We start from the raw sequence: 10,000 nt of genomic DNA on the forward strand, positions 1-10,000 counted from the left end.
GCGGTGCGCGCGCGGAACGGGCTCTTTTCCCCCGTCCGTGCCCCATCGGTTCTCGTATCCCTCTCTCTCGGGCCTGGCTCTCTCTTTTTTCTCTTTTCTCGGGCTCGAGCTCGAGCCGCACCGCCGCCCAAGCGCTGCTCGCGACCGGCACCCACGGGCGCCACTCGGGACCGAAGCCAGCACCGGCACCTCGCGTGGTTTCGGAAGGACACCTGAGGACTCGCGGGGCCACGCGGCCGTCACACAGCCCGGCACGGTAAAGACGTTCCTCCCCCAAAGCGGCGGGAGAGGAGCGACACCTCGCGCCTGCGACGGGGAAGCGAATTGGAAAGAAAGACCGACCTGCTCGAGAACCGGACTCCGCCGAGACATCCCCCCCCCCATCACAGAGGGAGAGAGCCCGGGAAGGAGCCGGCCAGCCGGGGGCCCTTTCCGACGCGACCCGAAAAGCCTCATCGATCGGGGGAAACCAAACACGAGCAGCCACCGAAGCGGTGACGAGGGCCCAGCGGCCACGGTTCCTGGGACAACAGAAAAAAGGTCAAAAAGAAAAAGCACGCTACGCGTCGCACGACCCGTGCTAGCCACGGGGGTCACGGGCCACGGGGATGGTCGCGGGCCACAGGTCGGGGCGAGACGTGAAACTCACTCCCCTCCCCCTGAAACCGCATCCATCACCGGCAGGCATCTCTCCTCTCTCTCGCCGCCTCCTGCCTTCACCACCTTTCGCTTTTCGTGGCCCGCGACCCTTCGTCGTCAGCACGCTTCTCGGTGCCGCGGCTTAAGGCCGCGTGAGAAAAAAAAGGAAAAGGCCGGGCGGGCAGCCCCCACACTCCGCCGCACCTGCCTGGAAAAGCAGAGCCGTCTGTAACCCAGCCCCCTCAACCGGCAAGCCGGGGCAGGCCGGACACCGCAGGCCGCCCGGGCACGGTGGCTCGGTCGCACCAGCCAAGGACCGAGATGGGGCGAGGCGCCGCCGCCTCGCCCGCAACATCGCCGGGGGGACTCTCTCGGGTTTTGGCCCGCTGCTAGGGGCGCGGTCACAGCCACCGCGGCCGGCCGCCGCCCCTGAAAAATTCAGCCCGCTGGGCGGGTCCCCGGCTTAGGGCCGAGGAAGGGGGAGGGATGCCTTCAACAACGCGGCGGGGGGCCGGGGTGCCGCCAACCCCGGCCCGCAACTCCACGGGGCGACTCCCGTCACCGAGCCCCTCAAGGCAAGCCGGCGAAGCCGAGGCGAGGCCGCGCGACCCCAACTGCAACGTTCCCCCGGGCAAGCCCTTCCACAACGCGGGCACACTCTCTCTGGCAAAACAGGTCGGGAGCGGGGAACGAGGCGCAGCCACCTCGGCAACCGAGCCAGCCATCCTCGGGGCTCTCGGGGAAGGGGCCGGGGAAACTCGGCAGGCTCAGCACAACCCCGGCCGCGTCCAGCCCCGGCTGCCGGCAACCGCGCACCACGCCGGCAGCCAAAAACATGCCGCACCCGCCGCCGCCGAGCGGGCCGGCCCCGGCTTAAGGCCGGGAGGATAAAGGGACGAGGCGCCGCCGCCTCGCCCGCCACCATCGCCGGAGGAGCGGCCGCCCGCTTCCCCCCTTCCCGAAAGGGCACGAGGCGCCGCCGCCTCGCCCGCCACCATCGCCGGAGGAGCGGCCGCCCGCTTCCCCCCTTCCCGAAAAGGCACGAGGCGCCGCCGCCTCGCCCGCCACCATCGCCGGAGGAGCGGCCGCCCGCTTCCCCCCTTCCCGAAAAGGCACGAGGGCGCCGCCGCCTCGCCCGCCACCATCGCCGGAGGAGCGGCCGCCCGCTTCCCTCCTTCCCGAAAAGGCACGAGGGCGCCGCCCCTTCGCCCGCCACCATCGCCGGAGGAGCGGCCGCCCGCTTCCCTCCTTCCCGAAAAGGCACGAGGGCGCCGCCCCTTCGCCCGCCACCATCGCCGGAGGAGCGGCCGCCCGCTTCCCCCCTTCCCGAAAAGGCACGAGGCGCCGCCGCCTCGCTCGCCACCATCGCCGGAGGAGCGGCCGCCCGCTTCCCCCCTTCCCGAAAAGGCACGAGGCGCCGCCGCCTCGCTCGCCACCATCGCCGGAGGAGCGAGCGGGTGCCCGCTCCTCCCTTCACGAAACCGGCAGCAGCCCGGTCGGAGCGGGACACGCTCGCGGGGCTTCTCGCTCTCTTCCCCGCCTCACCTCGCCTGGGCCGGGGAGCAGCTCACATCGGAGCTCGGCTCAAAATCTGTCCCAGCACACTGGGTAGTACGGGAACAAAGCCGCGCGGCTTCGGCTAACGTCGGCGGTAACTTTCGGATGCCCTCGGGACGACACACGCGGCCGCCCACCTCCGCCTCGGACACAGGCACGGGCCAAGCCTGCGGGGATGCGACCCGTAACTCGCTCCCATAATACGGAGAAAAGGGCCCCAGGCCGCCGACGCGCCCAATAGAACGTAGCGTCCCTGACCGAGGGGGCGCGGCGAAGCACGCCGCCTCCTACGATGAGGCAACTGGAGGCAGCCGAAAACAGCGACCCCTTGGAGCACTTCCAGGCCGTCAGAGACAACAGGTCTACCCGGGTAGACCTGTTGTCCGCCGGCCCTCCCGGAGCCAACAGGTCTACCCGGGTAGACCTGGTGTCCGCGGCCGATCCCGGGTAGACCTGTTGTCCGCCGGCCCTCCCGGAGCCAACAGGTCTACCCGGGTAGACCTGGTGGCCCCGGCCGTCCCGGAGCCGGGTAGACCTGGTGTCCGCGGCCGAACCCGGGTAGACCTGTTGTCCGCCGGCCCTCCCGGAGCCAACAGGTCTACCCGGGTAGACCTGGTGCCCCCGGCCGTCCCGGAGCCGGGTAGACCTGGTGTCCGCGGCCGATCCCGGGTAGACCTGTTGTCCGCCGACCCTCCCGGAGCCAACAGGTCTACCCGGGTAGACCTGGTGTCCGCGGCCGATGCCGAGTAGACCTGTTGTCCGCCGGCCCTCCCGGAGCCAACAGGTCTACCCGGGTAGACCTGGTGGCCCCGGCCGTCCCGGAGCCGGGTAGACCTGGTGTCCGCGGCCGAACCCGGGTAGACCTGTTGTCCGCCGGCCCTCCCGGAGCCAACAGGTCTACCCGGGTAGACCTGGTGCCCCCGGCCGTCCCGGAGCCGGGTAGACCTGGTGTCCGCGGCCGATCCCGGGTAGACCTGTTGTCCGCCGACCCTCCCGGAGCCAACAGGTCTACCCGGGTAGACCTGGTGTCCGCGGCCGATGCCGGGTAGACCTGGTGTCCCCCGGCCGTCCCGGAGCCGGGTAGACCTGGTGTCCGCGGCCGATCCCGGGTAGACCTGGTGTCCGCCGGCCCTCCCGGAGCCAACAGGTCTACCCGGGTAGACCTGGTGCCCCCGGCCGTCCCGGAGCCGGGTAGACCTGGTGTCCGCGGCCGATCCCGGGTAGACCTGTTGTCCGCCGGCCCTCCCGGAGCCAACAGGTCTACCCGGGTAGACCTGGTGCCCCCGGCCGTCCCGGAGCCGGGTAGACCTGGTGTCCGCGGCCGATCCCGGGTAGACCTGTTGTCCGCCGGCCCTCCCGGAGCCAACAGGTCTACCCGGGTAGACCTGGTGCCCCCGGCCGTCCCGGAGCCGGGTAGACCTGGTGTCCGCGGCCTATCCCGGGTAGACCTGTTGTCCGCCGACCCTCCCGGAGCCAACAGGTCTACCCGGGTAGACCTGGTGTCCGCGGCCGATGCCGGGTAGACCTGGTGCCCCCGGCCGAACCCGGGTAGACATGTTGTCCGCCGGCCCTCCCGGAGCCAACAGGTCTACCCGGGGAGACCTGGTGCCCCCGGCCGTCCCGGAGCCGGGTAGACCTGGTGTCCGCGGCCGAAGCCGGGTAGACCTGGTGTCCCCCGGCCGTCCCGGAGCCGGGTAGACCTGGTGTCCGCGGACGATCTCGGGTAGACCTGGTGTCCGCCGGCCGTCCGGTAGTCATCAGGTCTACCAGGGTAGACCTGGTGTCCGCGGACGATGCCGGGTAGACCTGTTGTCCGCCGGTCGTCGCGGAGTCAACAGGTCTACCCGGGTAGACCTGGTGACCGCGGCCTATCCCGGGTAGACCTGTTGTCCGCCGGCCCTCCCGGAGCCAACAGGTCTACCCGGGTAGACCTGGTGTCCGCGGCCGATGCAGGGTAGACCTGGTGTCCCCCGGCCGTCCCGAAGCCGGGTAGACCTGGTGTCCGCGGCCGATCCCGGGTAGACCTGTTGTCCGCCAGCCCTCCCGGAGGCAACAGGTCTACCCGGGTAAACCTGGTGTCCGCGGCCGATCCCGGGTAGACCTGATGTCCCCCGGCCGTCCCGGAGCCGGGTAGACCTGGTATCCGCGGACGATCTCGGGTAGACCTGTTGTCCGCCGGCCCTCCCGGAGCCAACAGGTCTACCCGGGTAGACCTGGTGTCCGCGGCCGATCCCGGGTAGACCTGTTGTCCGCCTGCCGTCGCGGAGCCAACAGGTCTACCCGGGTAGACCTGGTGTCCGCGGACGATCCCGGGTAGACCTGGTGTCCGCCGGCCGTCCCGGAGGCAACAGGTCTACCCGGGTAGACCTGGTGTCCGCCGGCCGTCCCGGAGGCAAGACGTGTACCCGGGTAGACCTGGTGTCCGCCGGCCGTCCCGGAGCCAACAGGTCTACCCGGGTAGACCTGGTGTCCGCGGCCGATCCCGGGTAGACCTGGTGTCCGCCGGCCCTCCCGGAGCCAACAGGTCTACCCGGGTAGACCTGGTGTCCGCGGCCGATCTCGGGTAGACCTGGTGTCCGCCGGTAGCCCCGGAGCCAACAGGTCTACCCGGGTAGACCTGGTGTCCGCCGGCCGTCCCGGAGGCAACAGGTCTACCCGGGTAGACCTGTTGTCCGCCGGCCCTCCCGGAGGCAACAGGTCTACCCGGGTAGACCTGGTGTCCGCCGGCCGTCCCGGAGGCAACAGGTCTACCCGGGTAGACCTGGTGTCCGCCGGCCGTCCCGGAGGCAACAGGTCTACCCGGGTAGACCTGTTGTCCGCCGGCCGTCCGGTAGTCATCAGGTCTACCCGGGTAGACCTGGTGTCCGCGGCCGATCCCGGGTAGACCTGGTGTCCGCCGGCCCTCCCGGAGCCAACAGGTCTACCCGGGTAGACCTGGTGTCCGCGGCCGATCTCGGGTAGACCTGGTGTCCGCCGGTAGCCCCGGAGCCAACAGGTCTACCCGGGTAGACCTGGTGTCCGCGGCCGATCTCGGGTAGACCTGTTGTCCGCGGCCGATCGCTGGTAGAACTGGTGTCCGCCGGCCCTCCCGGAGCCAACAGGTCTACCCGGGTAGACCTGTTGTCCGCCGGCCGTCCCGGAGCCAACAGGTCTACCCGGGTAGACCTGGTGTCCGCGGCCGATCTCGGGTAGACCTGGTGTCCGCCGGCCCTCCCGGAGCCAACAGGTCTACCCGGGTAGACCTGCTGTCCGCGGCCGATCTCGGGTAGACCTGGTGTCCGCCGGCCCTCCCGGAGCCAACAGGTCTACCCGGGTAGACCTGGTGTCCGCGGCCGATCCCGCCTAGACCCGGCGCCCTCCGGCCTCCCCAGAGCGGGGTAGACCTGCTTTCCCCCAGCCGCTCCCGGCTAGACCCGGCCTCCGCCGGCCGCCCCGGCGCGGGGTAGACCTGCTTTCCCCCAGCCGCTCCCGGCTAGACACGGCCACCGCCGGCCGTTGTCACCGGCCGCTCCCGGGTCGACCCGTTGTCCGCCGGCCCTCCCGGCGGCAACAGGTCTACCCGGGTAGACCTGGTGTCCGCGGCCGATCCCGGGTAGACCTGGTGTCCGCCGGTAGCCCCGGAGCCAACAGGTCTACCCGGGTAGACCTGCTGTCCGCGGCCGATCCCGGGTAGACCTGGTGTCCGCCGGCCCTCCCGGAGCCAACAGGTCTACCCGGGTAGACCTGGTGTCCGCCTGCCGTCCCGGAGCCAACAGGTCTACCCGGGTAGACCTGGTGTCCGCGTCCGATGCCGGGTAGACCTGGTGTCCGCCGGTAGCCCCGGAGCCAACAGGTCTACCCGGGTAGACCTGTTGTCCGCCGGCCGTCCGGTAGTCATCAGGTCTACCCGGGTAGACCTGGTGTCGGCGGCCGATCCCGGGTAGACCTGGTGTCCGCCGGCCCTCCCGGAGCCAACAGGTCTACCCGGGTAGACCTGGTGTCCGCGGCCGATCTCGGGTAGACCTGGTGTCCGCCGGCCCTCCCGGAGCCAACAGGTCTACCCGGGTAGACCTGCTGTCCGCGGCCGATGCCGGGTAGACCTGTTGTCCGCCGGCCCTCCCGGAGCCAACAGGTCTACCCAGGTAGACCTGTTGTCCGCCGGCCCTCCCGGAGGCAACAGGTCTACCCGGGTAGACCTGGTGTCCGCCGGCCGTCCCGGAGGCAACAGGTCTACCCGGGTAGACCTGGTGTCCGCCGGCCGTCCCGGAGGCAACAGGTCTACCCGGGTAGACCTGTTGTCCGCCGGCCGTCCGGTAGTCATCAGGTCTACCCGGGTAGACCTGGTGTCCGCGGCCGATCTCGGGTAGACCTGGTGTCCGCCGGTAGCCCCGGAGCCAACAGGTCTACCCGGGTAGACCTGCTGTCCGCGGCCGATGCCGGGTAGACCTGTTGTCCGCCGGCCCTCCCGGAGCCAACAGGTCTACCCGGGTAGACCTGGTGTCCGCGGCCGATCTCGGGTAGACCTGGTGTCCGCCGGTAGCCCCGGAGCCAACAGGTCTACCCGGGTAGACCTGGTGTCCGCGGCCGATCTCGGGTAGACCTGGTGTCCGCCGGCCCTCCCGGAGCCAACAGGTCTACCCGGGTAGACCTGGTGTTTGCGGCCGATCTCGGGTAGACCTGTTGTCCGCCGGCCCTCCCGGAGCCAACAGGTCTACCCGGGTAGACCTGGTGTCCGCTGCCGATCCCGCCTAGACCCGGCGCCCTCCGGCCTCCCCCGGAGCGGGGTAGACCTGGTGTCCGCGGCCGATCCCGCCTAGACCCGGCCTCCGCCGGCCGCCCCAGAGCGGGGTAGACCTGCTTTCCCCCAGCCGCTCCCGGCTAGACCCGGCCTCCGCCGGCCGCCCCAGAGCGGGGTAGACCTGCTTTCCCCCAGCCGCTCCCGGCTAGACCCGGCCTCCGCCGGCCGCCCCGGAGCGGGGTAGACCTGCTTTCCCCCAGCCGCTCCCGGCTAGACCCGGCCTCCGCCGGCCGCCCCGGAGCGGGGTAGACCTGCTTTCCCCCAGCCGCTCCCGGCTAGACCCGGCCTCCGCCGGCCGCCCCAGAGCGGGGTAGACCTGCTTTCCCCCAGCCGCTCCCGGCTAGACACGGCCACCGCCGGCCGTTGTCACCGGCCGCTCCCGGGTCGACCCGTTGTCCGCCGGCCCTCCCGGCGGCAACAGGTCTACCCGGGTAGACCTGGTGTCCGCGGCCGATGCCGGGTAGACCTGGTGTCCGCCGGTAGCCCCGGAGCCAACAGGTCTACCCGGGTAGACCTGTTGTCCGCCGGCCGTCCGGTAGTCATCAGGTCTACCCGGGTAGACCTGGTGTCCGCGGCCGATGCCGGGTAGACCTGGTGTCCGCCGGCCCTCCCGGAGCCAACAGGTCTACCCTGGTAGACCTGGTGTCCGCCGGCCGTCCCGGAGCCAACAGGTCTACCCGGGTAGACCTGGTGTCCGCGGCCGATCTCGGGTAGACCTGGTGTCCGCCGGTAGCCCCGGAGCCAACAGGTCTACCCGGGTAGACCTGCTGTCCGCGGCCGATGCCGGGTAGACCTGTTGTCCGCCGGCCCTCCCGGAGCCCACAGGTCTACCCGGGTAGACCTGGTGTCCGCGGCCGATCTCGGGTAGACCTGGTGTCCGCCGGTAGCCCCGGAGCCAACAGGTCTACCCGGGTAGACCTGGTGTCCGCGGCCGATCCCGCCTAGACCCGGCGCCCTCCGGCCTCCCCGGAGCGGGGTAGACCTGGTGTCCGCGGTCGATCCCGCCTAGACCCGGCCTCCGCCGGCCGCCCCAGAGCGGGGTAGACCTGCTTTCCCCCCTGCCGCTCCCGGCTAGACCCGGCCACCGCCGGCCCTTTTCAGCGGCCGCTCCCGGGTCGACCTGTGTTCCTCCAGCCGCCCCAGAGCGGGGTAGACCTGTTCTCCCGGCGACCGCCCGCCCTCGCAGCGCCAACCCCGGGGGCGGCTGGCAGACCCCCCCCCGGTCGGCCCCCTATGCAGGATAGGCGTGGCATCCTCGTACTATCCGGCAGCCGGGAGAAGCCCACAGCCCCATACCACCTCGGGGTCGGATGGCTTTCTAGCATCCCTGTCTCTCCCGGCAAACCAGATTTCAAGACCAAGAAATATTTTCGACAACGCTTTATTTTGTTCTTGTTCTTGTTTTTTTGTTTTTTTGTTTTTTTTTTTACTGTACTTCACTTCACTTTATTTCCCCCCCCCCTTTTTCTTTGCTTTTACTTTTTCTTCACTTTTCCTTTCTTTTCCTATTGTTTTTGAATGAATGCCTCTTTTATTTGCTTGGAACAGAAAACTTTCAGGAAAAAATAAATTCTCGGCAAATCTTATTTGTTTTTATTTTTGCACCCAGAGTGCTCCCAGCCGAACTGACGGGCAGCCTGTGCCCTGTGCTCCTCCTGCTGACACTCTGACCCGTCCATACGGCCTCCCCAAAACGCCCCCCCCTCCCTCCCTCCCTCCCTCCCTCCCTCCCTCCCTCCCACACACACACACACACACACACACACACACACACACAGAGACACAGAGACACACAGACACACAGACACACACACAAAGCCACCAGCCCTCCGTCCGCATTCACACAGAGAGACAAACACAGCGACAGAGACGCAGACGCAGACAGAGACACAGAGAGGCACACACACACACACACACACACACACACACATACACACACACACACACAGAGAGACAGCCCCCCACCCTCTCTCGTGCCCGCACCCCTTCCCTGATCCTGCCCCCCACCCCGCCTGTCTTTCCCGCCCAGCCATTGACACTTGGGAGCTCCCCGCCCCCGCCCACTTTCCGTTGGGGGCGCCCCACCCAGCGGCCTCCCCGGCGCCAGTTTCAAACTTTTCCCGCCCAGGTTCCCAACGGCCAGTCACACAGCGGCAGCGGCAGCGGCGGCAGGGAGAGGAAAGGGGCTCCTGCCCAGGCGAGCAGGCTGAGAGCCGGCTGCAGAAGCAGGGACAGCGGCGGGCTGCGAGCGGTGGCAGGAGGATTGGCGCGGTCTGTTCCTTCTCAATGAAACTTTCTGTTCAGCTCTCTCGGAGCTTTTTTGGTCTGCTGGCGGTTCTTCCCTCTCGTCCCCGGCCCCGGTCAAGCCTGGGGCAGGGCGGCAGCGCGGCGGGCGGCTGAGGGAGCGGGCGATGCGGAAGTGAGTCCGGGAGGCGGGCTGCCGTGTATTCGGGCACAGGGAGGGGGCGCGAGAGCACTGCCGGCTCCTCTCGCGGAGCGGCTGGGGAAGCGGGCTGCGGGCAGGCTGTCAGTGGAGCCGGCGGGGCCTGGCCGGGGCAGGGGCAGTGGCCGCTGGGCTGCGGAGGCGGCAGGGCCGGCGGCTTAGGCCGGGAGCCGAAGTCGGCCGCCTTGCCGTGGCGGCTTTCGGGGAGGGGGAAGAGCAGGGCTCAGCAGGAGTGTGAGCGGGGTGCGTGTGCACGGGGGCTGTGGGACGTGCAGGCCGCCTGCCGAAGGGGGGCTCGGCGGGCGGGCCGGGGCTCGGCGGCCGCTCGCCCGACGGACGAGAGGCGGCGCCGCCGCTCAGCGGGAAGGGGGGCGGACGGCAGCAGGTCTACCCCGCCGATAGCCGCCAGAGACGAAGACGCGCAGGCGGCAACAGGTCTACCCAGCAGGGATCCAAGCGAGCGGCGGGCAACAGGTCTACCCCGGCAGGCACCCAGGTAAGCGGCGGGCAACAGGTCTACCCCGGCAGGGATCCCAGCGAGCGGCGGGCAACAGGTCTACCCCGGCAGGCACCCAGGTAAGCGG

Source organism: Oenanthe melanoleuca, unplaced genomic scaffold (genome assembly GCF_029582105.1).
Source record: "Oenanthe melanoleuca isolate GR-GAL-2019-014 unplaced genomic scaffold, OMel1.0 S070, whole genome shotgun sequence".
Lineage (NCBI taxonomy): Eukaryota > Metazoa > Chordata > Aves > Passeriformes > Muscicapidae > Oenanthe > Oenanthe melanoleuca.